Here is a 13,121-nt window from a genome sequence, read left to right as displayed (position 1 = left end):
ATGGGGGCACGATTACAATGTTTAAATGAAATTTGGATAAGTACATGAATAGGAAAAGATGGGAAGGATATGGACCAGGAGTAGGCAGGTGGAACCAATTTAGTTTGGGATTATGTTTGGCGTGGAGTGGATAAAGAGTGGAGCTGGAAAACCAACAGCAGTTCCAGTAGCATCAGAGGAGGAGGGGAGTTGATGTTCCAGGTCGGACTGGACTGATTGGTCTGAAGGGTCTGTTTCCATGCTGTGTAACTCTATGACAGTTTGGTAAGAAAAGAGCTGAAACCTTTGACAGAATTATTGAGGTGGGTTGGTTCCTTCTTCTATGAAGTCTACTGGTGGTACCCAAACAAATCAGACACTCATGACATGGCTCCTCGCTGAAAACGTTCTTCCAATTTGACCTTGACTGCTCCAGTTGCAATTTCTGTTCTTTGTTTCAAGCAGCATCCCCATGGCTCCCTACCCAACGGCGCTCACAGTGTGTCTTCCCTCTGGGAGCAATCCTATCTTGGACCTCACTGCTCAAGCTCTAGCTGTTGGTTTTGGGTATATGAATACGAAGGGTTTAGAGGGATATGTATCAAATGCTGGCACATTTACTAGATCAGTTTAGAATATCTGGTCGGCATGGATATGTTGGCCTGTAGGGTCTGTTTCCATGCTGTACAACCCTATGGCTGTACGACCCCTCATACAGAGCTGTGGGGTTTGGCTTCACCACTCCAGCCCCTCGTTTTTCCCTCCAGATTATAACTTTTTTTCCCCATCTTGCACCTGTTGCTGGGTGTTAGGGCTAAATTCCCTCTTAGCTTCGGTTGGTTTTCTGCAGTGTGGGATAATTCTAATTCATGCTGGTTCCTGCTCCGTCTAGGATTGGTTCCCCACCATGCGGTGGGTGCTGACTGAATCATGAATCTCACACAGAATCCATGTCTTTTCCAGATAAAAATTGTTTACTAAAGATTAGTTAGAAGTTAAGCTTGTAGGGAAAAGTTAGAAAGAACAGACGGGGCTATAACATCTGGGCAAAAGTGAGGACTGCAGATGCTGGAAACCAGAGTTTAGATCAGAGTAGTGCTGGAAAAGCACAGCAGGTCAGGCAGCATCTGAGGAGCAGGAGAATCGACGTTTCGGGCAAAAGCTCTTCATCAGGGGCTATAATATTTGCCAGATCTGCTGGGCTTGCTCACTATCTTTCGGATTTTCTGTATCAATGGCATAATCTTCAAGTTAGAGTGAAACCATTCAGGGGTGAAATGGGGATTCTTTATGTGGCATAAGTCTGAAGTTCTCTCGCTTCCAAACTGGTTAGTGAAATTATTAAGGCTGAAATCGGTATGTTTTGATAAGTATTGGTGTCAAGAGAATGGTAAATGGAGTTGAGATAGTGATCAGCTTGATTCTTTGATTGATTGATTGATTTACTTATTGTCTTGTGTACCAAAGTACAGTGGAAAGCTCTTGTTTATGAGCAGTGCAGGCAAACCATAGTAAGCAAGGATGTACAGATCAATAAGACTTAGAGGCATGCAGGTAGCATTGCACAGGGCAAGTGCTGCGTGTGAGCAACGTCAGCAAGATCTACATTATTTGAGGCTAGAGCTTTAAGTTAAGTGAACGGTGGAACTGGCCAGAGGAACTGAACATCTATACTCTTCACTCATGGCACAAAGAAACGTCTGTTGGAAGATGAGATGTTTAGGTTTATCTTGTTTGCTTAACTCTGCAAACAGAGCTGTGCTTTAGTTGAAGAAGCTGATTGGGATGAGGTGGGATTACAGTCAGAATGAGAAAGACAGTTCCCACAGTCTTCATGCAGTCAGGACCTGTGGTTATTAAACTCCGGGCAGTGTGAGCATCAATCTGATTCCATTAGACCTCTCATGTGAGGGGTGAAATGAATGACTTAAAAACCTGGAACCCACCTCTGAGCACTCTAACTCTGCTTGAGGTACTACACAGTGGTAACCTTGTCCAAGTCACTCTTCATCTTGTGTGATCCCTGGCAGGGAGTGCTGGCAAGTTATCCTAATATAGGGGCATCCTGGTGAAGCCTGTCCTCGCCTCATACCCTCTTATTGGGTCATCAGTTACCTGGCTGTGTTTTTTTTGGTTTTGCTTTTTCCTATTACAAGGCAATCCTGCAGTATTGTGTACAGCATTGATCTTCTTATTTAAAGAATGATAAAGTCATAGAGCTGTACAGCATAGAAACAGACCCTTTGCCCAATTCATCCATGCAACCAGATATCCTAAATTAATGTAGTCCCATTTGCCAGCATTTGGTCCAATCCCTCTGAACTCTTCCTATTCATGTACCCACCCAGGTGCTTTTTATATGTTCTAATTTGTATCTGCTTTTGCCACCTCCTCTGGCACCTTATTTCATACACGCACCACCCTCTGTGTGAAATAGTTGCCCCTTAGATCCCTCCCAAATCTTTCTCCTCTCACCTGAAACTTATGCCCTCTAGTTTTTCACTCCCCTTCCCTGGGAAAAACAACTTGGCTGTTCACTCTATCCATGCCTGTCATGATTTTGTAAATCTCTGTAGGGTCACCCCTCAGCCTCTGACACCCCAGCCTATTCAGCCTCTCCCTATATTTCAAACCCTCGAACCCCTGGCAACATCCTTGTAAATCTTTTCTGCACCATTTCAAGTTTAACAACATCTTTCCTATAGCAGGGAGACCCAGAATTGAACGCAATATTCCAAAAGTGACCGAACCAATTCTTTTGCAGCTGGAGCATGACATCCCAATTCCTGTACTCAGTGTACTGACTAATAAAGACAAGTGTATTAAACATCTTCTTCACTATGCTGCTGACCTGTGACTCCACCCTCAAGGAACTAAGAACCTGCATTCAAGGTCTCTTCGCTCAGCAACACTCCCCAGGACCTTACCATTAAGTGCATACTCCTGTCTTGTTTTCCCCTACCAAAATGCAACACCTCACACTTCTCTAAATTAAACTCCAACTGCCATTCCTTGGTCCATCAGCCCATCTGATCAAAGTCTAGTTGTACTCTGAGATGTAAATGCATTGGAAGCAGTTCAGAGAAGGTTTACTGGGCTAATATTGGGATTGGGTAGGTTGTCTTATGAGGAAAGGTTGAACAGGTTCGGCTTGTCCCTCCTGGGGTCTAGAAGTGTAAGAGGTGACTTGTCTGAAACATAAAACATCCTGTGGAGTCTTGACACGGTGGATGTGGAGAGACTGTTTCCCCATGAACTGGGGTCACTGTTTAAAAATAAGTGGTTACCTGTTTAAGACACAGATGAGGAGAAGTGAAGTCGCATGTAGCTGATAAGGAAGAAGGCGTTTATTGGTCACTGCATTGAGTATCGGAGTTGACAGGACATTAGTTAGGCCACCTTTGGGATACTGCATTCAATTCTGCTCTCCCTGCTATAGGAGAGACGTTGTTAAACTTGAAAGGGTTCAGAAAAGATTTATAAGAATGTTGCCAGAGTTGGAGGTTTTCAGGCTGAATAGGCTAGGGCTATTTTCCCTAGAGCATCGGAGTCTGAGGGCTGACCTTATAGAGGTTTATGAAATCACAAGAGGTGTAGGTAGGATGAATAAGCAAAGTCTTTTCCCCAAGATAGGGAAGTCCAAAACTAGTGGGCAGAGGTTTAAGGTGGGAGGAGAAAGATCTAAAAGGGATCTAAAGGGCAACTTTTTCATGCAGAGGGTGGTGTGTGTATGAAATGAGCTGCCAGAGGAAGTGGTGGAGGCTGGTACACTTACAGCATTTAAAAGGCATCTGGATGGGTATATGAATAGGAAGGGTTTAGAGGGATATGGGCCAAATGCTGGCAAATGGGACTAAATTAATTTTGGATATCTGGTCGGCATGGACGAATTGGACTGAAGGGTTTGTTTCTATGTTGTACACCTCTGTGACTGTATAAATGCTTTCTCAAAAACTCTTCAGAACTCTCTTCATGAAAAGTTGGTGGAAATAGAGCTTGTGAACAATTTTCAGGCAGAGGCAGATAGATTCATTAATCAGCAAGGAGGTGAAAGGTTATCTGCACAGGCAGAAATGTAGAGTAATTAGCTCAACCATAATGTTAATGATTGGTGGAGTAACTTTGAGGGATTGATTGTCCTACTCCTGGCCCTAATTCGTATGTTCATGTGAAAGCACTCAGGCTTTAAGGTGTTTGGACTGCAGACCTTAGCAAAATTTCCCGCAAAGAACTGGGATATTAGGAAGTCTACCTGCTGTCTATGCCTCAGTATCACTGACTGGGATTGTATTTAAGACAGAGGCATGGTTTTCACATTGGTGCGCAGCTGGAAGCAGTGGAATAAGTAAAAGCCAAATATGGACAAAAACATGTTGTATTTGTGCTTGTGAATTAAATGAACTCTCTCTTCTTTGATGACTTACTTTTTACATTATTGCTCCTTATCAATTCATCACTGTAATGTATTTAAGTAATTATTAGTGGAGCAAGTTCCAATTAGTTGTTAACTCTTTGATTAATGGGCACAAGATTTACTGCTCATTTCAGATGAGACATGAAATCAAGATTCACTGTTCAGGTGAACATAATGTTTTCCTTTTTGTTGTTCATGAGAAGTGGGCTCGACGGGCAAGGCCAATGTTTGTTACCTGTCCTGAATAGTCCTTACACTGAGTGATTTACAATGCCAAAAGGGAATCTATATTACTTTTGAATCTGGAGTCACATATAGGCCATACTGGGTAAGGGTGGCAGATTTTTTTCCTTAAAAGGCCTTAGTGAACCAGGTGGGATTATCTGACATTTGATAGTTTTGTGGTCACCATCGTTGAGAATAGCTTTTAATTCCATGTTTTATTATCAGATTCCATATCATTATTCTAAGAAGAGATAGGTAATTCCTGTCAATGCCCTGACAGACATTTATTCCTTTGAAACACTTAAGCAGATTAATTTGTCATTTATCTTCGCATTTGTGGGTGCTTACTGTCTTAAAATTGACTGTTGTGTTTTCTTACAGACTATAATGACTGCTCTTCCCTTTCAGTCACTTCAAGGAGTATTTGCCAAATAAAACATAGGGTAAATGCAGTATCATAAATGGGACTGACTGAGGTTGCAGCCATATTGATTGCCATCTGCCGAAGACATTGATAACAGATTCTCAGAGCTTAACAGTCACCACATAATTTTAGTTGCTTTTAGGTACTGAATTTATTCCCCCATTTTTCTTACCCTGAGGGTATGTGGTCCTTCTGATGTTTATATAAATTGTCAATCAAAAAGAAGGAGGTCATCCCTATGCCTGTTCTCTGACGGAGTTATTCAGTTAGTCACAGTCCCCATGTCCTTTCCTGCTACACCCCAGTGTTTCTCTTTTAATTTTTCAAGTAGTTATCCAATTTGTGTTTGAAGGTTACTATTTAATTTGCTTCTGCCACCCTTTCAGGTAGCACATTCCAGGTCAAAACAACTCACTGCACTATCGGAATTCTCCTCATCCCATTTCTGGTTTTGCTCTCCTGTTCTATTCAATCTGTTGTCCTCTGGTTTCTGACCCAGCTGACACTGGAAACAGTTATTATTCATTTACTATCACGTATTGTTGACCTCCTTTAAATCCCTTCTTCTGCTCTAAGGAGACCACTTCACCAGGCTCCTTAGACAGCACCCTCCAAAGGCATGCCCACAATAATTTAAAAGGACAAGGGCAGCAAATACATAGGAACACAGCACTTTGCAAGTTCTCCTCCAAGCCACACATCATCATGACTTGGAAATGTATCCTTCACTGTTGCTGGGTCAAAATTCTGGAACCCCACTTTCATCAGTGTGGATATCCCTACACCACACAGACTGCAGCAGTTGAGGAAGGCAACCCATCACCCCCTTCTTAAGGGCAGTAAAGGAAGGGCAATGAATGTTGGCCTCGCTAGCAAAGCCCAAATTCCATGAGTGGATAAAATATAAGAGAACTATTGTAACTTATACCATTTCCAGTCTTTCCATGTAATAATATACATGTGGTTTATGAGTAATGTACTAGCATGGACTGAAGATTGGTTAACAGGCAGAGAGTATGAATAAAATGAAAATAGAATATTGCAGAAGATATACATCTGCAATAAAAAGAAAAACTGCTAGAGAATCGCAGCATTCTGGCAGAATCTGTGGAGAGAGAAAAACAGAGGGATTGTTTCAAGTTTGAAGAATTCTGAAGGAGAGCTATATTGGACTTGAAACATTAACTCTGACTCTGTCTCTCCACACATGCTGCCCGACCTGCTGTTTTATGTATATCTATTTGTATATCATTCAGAATAAACGGGCTATTCTTAGCCCCATTCTTGGGGAATGGCAAGGGTCAGTGCCTGGGCTCTAGCTGTTCACAATATATCTCACCAATTGGGCTGTTGGAGTGTAATGCTTCCAATGTGTGTGATGACATGAAGCTCGATGGAAATGTAAGTTGGATTGAAGGAAGCCCCAAGGGCACTTGGATAGGAATTGAGAATAGGCCAGAAGGATGGGAGGTGGAATATCAGGTGAAAATGTGTGCACTTATCCAGTTTGGCAGAATAAAAGAACAATAGAAAAGTATTAAACGGTGAAAGATTGGAAAGTGCATGTGTCCAAAGGGACCTCAGTGTCATGTTCATGACTCATTAAAAACTGACAGGCAGGAGCAGCAAGCAATTAGAAAGGTAAATGAGACTTTCATTACGAGGGGATTTGTGTAAAGAACTAAAGATGTTTTGCTGCAACTGTGTAAATGCCTGGTGAATACCTGATGTATTGTGTACAGTTGAGGTTTTCTTCCATCAGGAAGGATATAGTTGCCACAGAGGGAGTGCAGCAAAGAGTCACCCTGGCAGGTAGGATTGTTTTACGAGTGATAATTGAAGAAACTGGATCTTTATTTTCTAGAGTTTTAATGAATAAGAGTGACCTCATTGAAATTTAACAGAATTCCTACAGGGTGTAACAGGGTGAATATAAGATGATGTAGACCTAGGGAAATTACCTGATCATGGATAAGGGACAGGCCATTTAAAAGTGAGATGAGAGATTGGAATTTTCTGCCTAGAGGGTGTTGGAAACTCAATTATTGAGCAAGTTTAAGTTAGAAAATAATAGATTTCTAGAGACTGTTGACATCATAGATAGTTCAAGAAAATGGAGTTGATAGACAATCAGACATAATAGCGAGTTTGGAGAAGATTTGTAGCTTAGGTTGAGGCTCTGGATGTAGGTTTACTCACTGAGCTGTAAGGTTCATTTCCAGACATTTTGACACCCTACTAAGTAATATCTTCAGTGGGCCTCAGGCGAAGCACTGCACATGATTCCTGCTTTCTATTTATATGTTTGGGTTTCTTTGGATTGGTGAATAGGCCAATTGAACTCCAGAAGCAATCATCCCAACAGCCACAAACGACGCTGCATTAGAACATTATTTCAATGAGCCAACACATACTGCAGCACAGAGGAAAATCACCTATACCATGTATTCAAAAATAATGGGTACCCAATGAACACAGCCCGCTGATTTCTCAGCAACAAACTCAAACAAGCAGACAAAACACTTCCAGAAACTCTAGCCACTCTCCGCTGCATCAAAGACATCTCGGAAACAACTGCCAGACTACTCAGACTCTCTGACATCATGGCAGCCCACAAACCCACCAACACACTAAAACACCAGCTAATGAGCTTGAAAGACCCTATACAGCCACCAAGCAAAACTAATGTCATTTTTCAAAATACCGTGCAAGAATTGTAACAAACACTACATTGGACAAACAAGCAGAAAACTAGTCACCAGGATACATGAAGACCAACTAGCCGCAAAACGACACGACCCTCTCTCACTAGTATCCTCACATACAGATAAAGAAGGACATCACTTTGACTGGAACAACACAACCATCTTAGGACAAGCCAAGCAGAGACATGCACAAGAATTCCTAGAAGCATGGCATTCCAACCAGAACACTATCAACAAACACATTGAGTTAGACCCCATCTACCACTCCCTGAGAAAAGGAACAGGAAATGACATCACCACAGGAAATGACAACACCAACCCAAAGAACCCAAACATGTAAATAGAAAGCAGGAATCATGTATAGTGCATCGCCTGAGGCCCACTGAAGATGTTACTTAGTAGGGTGATGAAATGTCTGGAAATGAACCTTCCAGCTCAGTGACCAAACCTGCATCCAGAATCAGACATAATCCCATTGATTGACAGAGCAGAAATGGGCTGAATAACCTACTCCCATTCCTTTATTCATAACTGAAAGTCCTATTGTATTCAATGACCTGAGGTGCTATGCGATAGCTCAACCTATTCTGGTTCAGTGCTGCTCCAGTGCTCAGCATTCTTGCTGAAAAGCAATCAGTAGCGAGTATGCAAGCTTCATAACTCCTGCTCCTCATTTCATATCTCCTGCTCCTCATTTCAGAGACAGCAAGGCTAATCTCAGCACACCCACACTGCCATCCTGGCTTAGATCAGCTAATGTCAGGTACCAGAGCCTGGGCAGTAGTGTAGTTGGCTCTGAGCCACTGAAGGAAGCTTAGATTCATTTATCCTTGCATGCCAGCTGGATCACAACAAATTAAAAGTGGATGGGCACATTCCATTTTGTAACAATTCTCTGATTGCTGATGTGGAGAACCCTGGGTTTGTGTTACTGGTACAGCCTGATGTCACTGGTGAAAACAATCAGGCTAATGAGGTTGAAGCAAGCACAAAGATTCCTTTTTAAACCAAAGTGATTGTAACATCATCCATTTGGGATGAAGGGTGTACAGATTACACTGTGAGAGAGCTAGGCTCCATGGATTTACTAACGTGTAATCAGAAATCACTTTTTGCCATTTGAGTTGCTAACATACTACAGTTCCTTCACTTCAAAGTCATCCAGTGTGGAAAGCATATTCAAAATATTTCAAAGTGAAAACACACAGGGTTTAATGTTCTGTTTTGAATGGATCCATCTTTGGAAAATTCCTTTGTAGAATCAGTTGGTGTTCAATCACTTTGTTCCCACTCTGTGATTTCCTTGCTGGTGGTTTTTGGTTCTACCATGACCTGATGCCCTCTGCCTCCTTACCTAGGTGACCATCCTTTATGTGGAATGTATGAAGGCTATTACCATCAGATTGTTCCACACTGTGAAGATGCATCATCTAGTCCAATCCTCTCCCAATGAGAGAAGGCAGACATGTTTGCATTTACATAACACTTTTCATAAAATTCCAATTCACTTTATTGCCAACCAAGTTTTTTTGAAGTTTAATATTTCACTTCAAAAATAAAGGAGAGTTAATTTGGTTCTAAAGGACTTTGGTTATCCTGAGGTGGTCAAACACGTATTAAAAGTCTCTGTTACAATTTAGGAAAAGCAGCAGCCAGTTTGAGGGTTGCCAAGTCTACAGGAATGGCCAGGCATCTGTAGGAATCAGCAAGAAGCTCTCAGTGAACAGAATATTTTCAAAATGATACTCTCAGTAAATTGGTCACATAATTCATCTGGACGCTCTGTCAGACCTTCATGCTCATCATAACAGTGATCGCTTTGAATTGGGAGCCTGCTTCGATCGTGGTGTTGTGATGAAGTGTAATTATGTAAACTGATACTTATGCACATGAGTGCAGTGCACCTGCCCTGTGCACCACATGTTCAAACTGCCCTTATAAATGTTACTGCCTGTTTTGTTGCTAACACAGAGTCTCGAACATGTCTACTGGAGGCAGACTAAAAACTGCAGCAGGAGCGTAATAGGTATGGTGCAGAAATTCAGGATGTCTCCTCCGACAGCACCTTACAAATCCCTGACCTCTACCACCTCGAGGGACAAGAGCAGTAGAAACATGGGAACACCATAAGAAATCGGAACCGTAGTAGACCATATGGCCTCTCGAGCCTGCTCTGTCATTTAATAGGATCGTGGCTGATCCGACATCCCGCACATCTAGTTTCCTGTCTTTTCCAGCTGCAAGTTCCTCTCTGAGCCACTCACCATTCTGATCTGGAATATATTGCTACCCTACTTCAGTGTGGCTAAGTCAAAATCCAGGCCTCCCTCCCTGACAATATTGTGGGTGTCCCGAGAACACAAGAAGGCAACTCACCACTAACCACACCTCAAGGATGATTAGGTTTCCCAAAAGCGGGATAGCTTGCTTTATGGAGGACAGGAATGTTGATAAGTGCTTGCCCAGCCAATGATGGTCACCTCTCCTGAATACATTAAAAAGGGTAGTGCCAGAAGAGCTTTGAAGCTCTGCTATTGTGCACAGGTTCAACTGGCTGGTCAACCAACGATGTCGTCATTTTTAAGGAAAAGAAAAGTCTCCCTGAATGGTTTGAGCCACAGTTGGCAATCCCTACTAATTTATACACAGTAAATGCCCACAACCAGTAATGTGATCATATTTGTAGTGATGTTGATTGAGGGACAAATATTGGCAAGGTCACCAGGAAAAACTCCACTGGCCTTTTTTGCAAAAGTTCCATGAATCTTTGAATGGAAAAGAAATATCAGTTTAAGACTGGGTCTGAAAGATAGCAGCTCTGATGGGACAGCACCTCCTCACTGGCAGCTACTGCTCCATATGTTGTCTTTGCGTTTCTGAAGTGGAACCTAAAACACAGAACCTTCTGACTTGAGCAATAGATCGAGTTTTTGGCCTGATGTCTTCTCAATATTCATGCTCATAAACATTAACCTTTTGTGTGTTTATTGTTAAAATCATGGGACTACAAGTGTTCTCCGATCATTGTTGGTGCTTTATTCCCTTTGCCACTGGATGCTGGTGAATGGTTGTTGGTAAATGGAAGGTCACTTATGGTCAGCATTGATTGGAAAAAGAACTACCTTGTGTGTAATTACCAGGAGAGAAAGATCTTTGAAAAGAAGTTGTGTTTTATTTCATTTACATTATTTGTAAAAGTGCTGGGGTTAGAAGAATAGCTGTTTGAAAGTGTGAGGCAGTTCAAGTGCATATGATAAATCCCTGAGAATTCGTTCAGCCAGAGTTAGCTAACTCTCCAGGTGAATGTTTATTGGGCTGCACCAGCAACTCAGAAACCCCAATGGCCTTGACTTGGAGATGGTAAGGACTGCAGATGTAGAGAGTCAGAGTCGATAAAAAGTGGAGCTAGGAAGGCAGTGTATATCAGGCAGCATCGGAGGAGCAGGAAAGTTGACATTTCGGGTTGGGATCCTTCATCAGGACCCTTGACTTGCCTAAGAGCTGGTCCTCATAAAACTCCATGAGGATGGCAGAAATAGCGCAGGAGCTGGAGGTTTGAGGGTGGAGTTAGGAAGCATGGTACATTGAGGGATGATTTAATAATGGATCAATATTCTGGAACTTCCTCCCTAAAGCAATCACTGCAGGCCCATGACAGCTATCTCAATGAAAGTAGAGATCAAAATTTTTAAAAATGGATGTATTTAATGACTTATAAGGCACACAATCAATCTTCCTTTATGATCTTGTATCAGATTTGGAATGATTGGGAGCTTTGTCATAAGGAGTCCTCCCTCATGCTCATCCAAGCCCTCCACCCACTAATCACTTTGGTTACCCTCCTGTATCCTTTATCTGGATGCATTACAGATTAGTATGGCAACTGCTCTGCCCAGGTCCATAAGAAACTACTGAGAGCTGTGAATAAAGCTCAGTCCATCACTCAAGTCAATCTTCCATCCATGGACTGCATCTACACTTCTCGCTGCCTTGGAAGGGCAGTCAACATCAAAGACCCTTCCAATCTCTTCCATCAGGCAGAAGGTACAAAAGCTTGAACATATGTACCAACAGATTCAAGAACAGCTTCTTCCCTGCTGCTAGTAAACTTCTGAATGGACCTCTCAAGTTTTAAATTTAATGTGATATAGCTGTTTGTGCACCTTCTCTGTAGCCATAATATTGTATTTTTCACTCTGTTTTATTATCCTAATGCACTTTGGATGTTATGATCTGCCTGTACTGCACACAAAATAAAATATTTCACTGTACCGAGGTGCATGTAACAATAATAAATCAAATCAAATCAAATCCTAATAGTACCACTTCCCAGACTGCAGTGACCACAACTGTGCACATTATTCTCAATATGGTCTCACCAATGATTTACAAAGTGACAGGATTGCCTCATTAATTTAGTTCAATATTGACCTTTCTAATACTTCCCAGCATCTGATTTCCTTCACTCACTTCCACTGTCAACTGCAGCCATGATTTCAGTGTATTCTCAAGCCACATTGACAACTCAGAAACCCCAATGGCCTTGACTTGGAGATGGTTTAGTTTATTTTCCATCCATTTATTTTTTTCTCCATTTAAGCAATAGGGCCTTCTTGAATTTTCCTGTCCTTCTGCGAAGCAATGTTGCTTAAAATTCATCAGTCCATTGTCTGTCCAAGTGTATCCAAATTTTCCACATCTCATTCTATTTCATTATTTTAGACAGTCTTACTTTCATTAGCTTTATATCATCTGTAAATGTAGCCACTGTATTGTGGCTCCTTAGCACCAGATCATTTATAAAAGCATTAAAACGAAAGGGATTTGAAAACATTATCCCTTTCTACTGACAGGCCTCCAGGTTGGTGATCTCTATTGGACAACTGGGTAGGTTAATAACTGACCTGGTACCATCCAATTACCTGCTCCTGACAATATGGCACCAGCAGGGGATTCAGGGAAGTCAGCTTGGCACTGACAAGACTGTTCCATTATCTGAACATGTCAAAACTTCATGTTTCCTGTTGGGATCACTGTCTAAAAATTACAGCAAATGCAGCTATATAAGACTTTAGTTTGGCCACATTTGGCGTATTGTATACAGTGCTGGTCGCCACTCTATATGAAGGATGCGGAGGCTTTGGAGTGTGTGTGAAAGAGGTTTACCAGGATTAGAGTGTTTTAGCTACAAGGAGAGATTGGACAAACATGGATTGTTATTGACAAAAGTGAGGACTGCAGATGCTGGAGATCAGAGCTGAAAATGTGTTGCTGGAAAAGCGCAGCAGGTCAGGCAGCATCCGAGGATCAGGAAAATCGACATTTCGGGCAAAAGCCTTTCATCAGGAGGGTTTCATTTGGATTGTTATTGCTT

At 41.9% G+C, this 13,121-nt stretch overlaps 1 long non-coding RNA gene across 1 annotated transcript in view; it reads left to right on the top strand.

Annotated features, from left to right (window-relative positions):
- LOC148148271 (uncharacterized) overlaps positions 1 to 12,018 on the top strand; it is a 28,938-nt gene extending 16,920 nt beyond the window's left edge. The window contains exon 2 of the long non-coding RNA XR_015759011.1: positions 9,719 to 12,018. This is a non-coding gene — a long non-coding RNA (uncharacterized LOC148148271). The remainder of the gene's footprint in view (positions 1 to 9,718) is intronic.
- Positions 12,019 to 13,121: the final 1,103 nt, after the last annotated feature.

This window comes from Chiloscyllium plagiosum, unplaced genomic scaffold (assembly GCF_037043375.1).
Source record: "Chiloscyllium plagiosum isolate Xiang-an unplaced genomic scaffold, Cpla_swu_hap1 HiC_scaffold_13, whole genome shotgun sequence".
In the NCBI taxonomy this organism is placed as follows: Eukaryota; Metazoa; Chordata; class Chondrichthyes; order Orectolobiformes; family Hemiscylliidae; genus Chiloscyllium; species Chiloscyllium plagiosum.
Note: the sequence above shows the minus strand (reverse complement) of the source record. Positions and strands in the feature narration are given on the sequence as shown.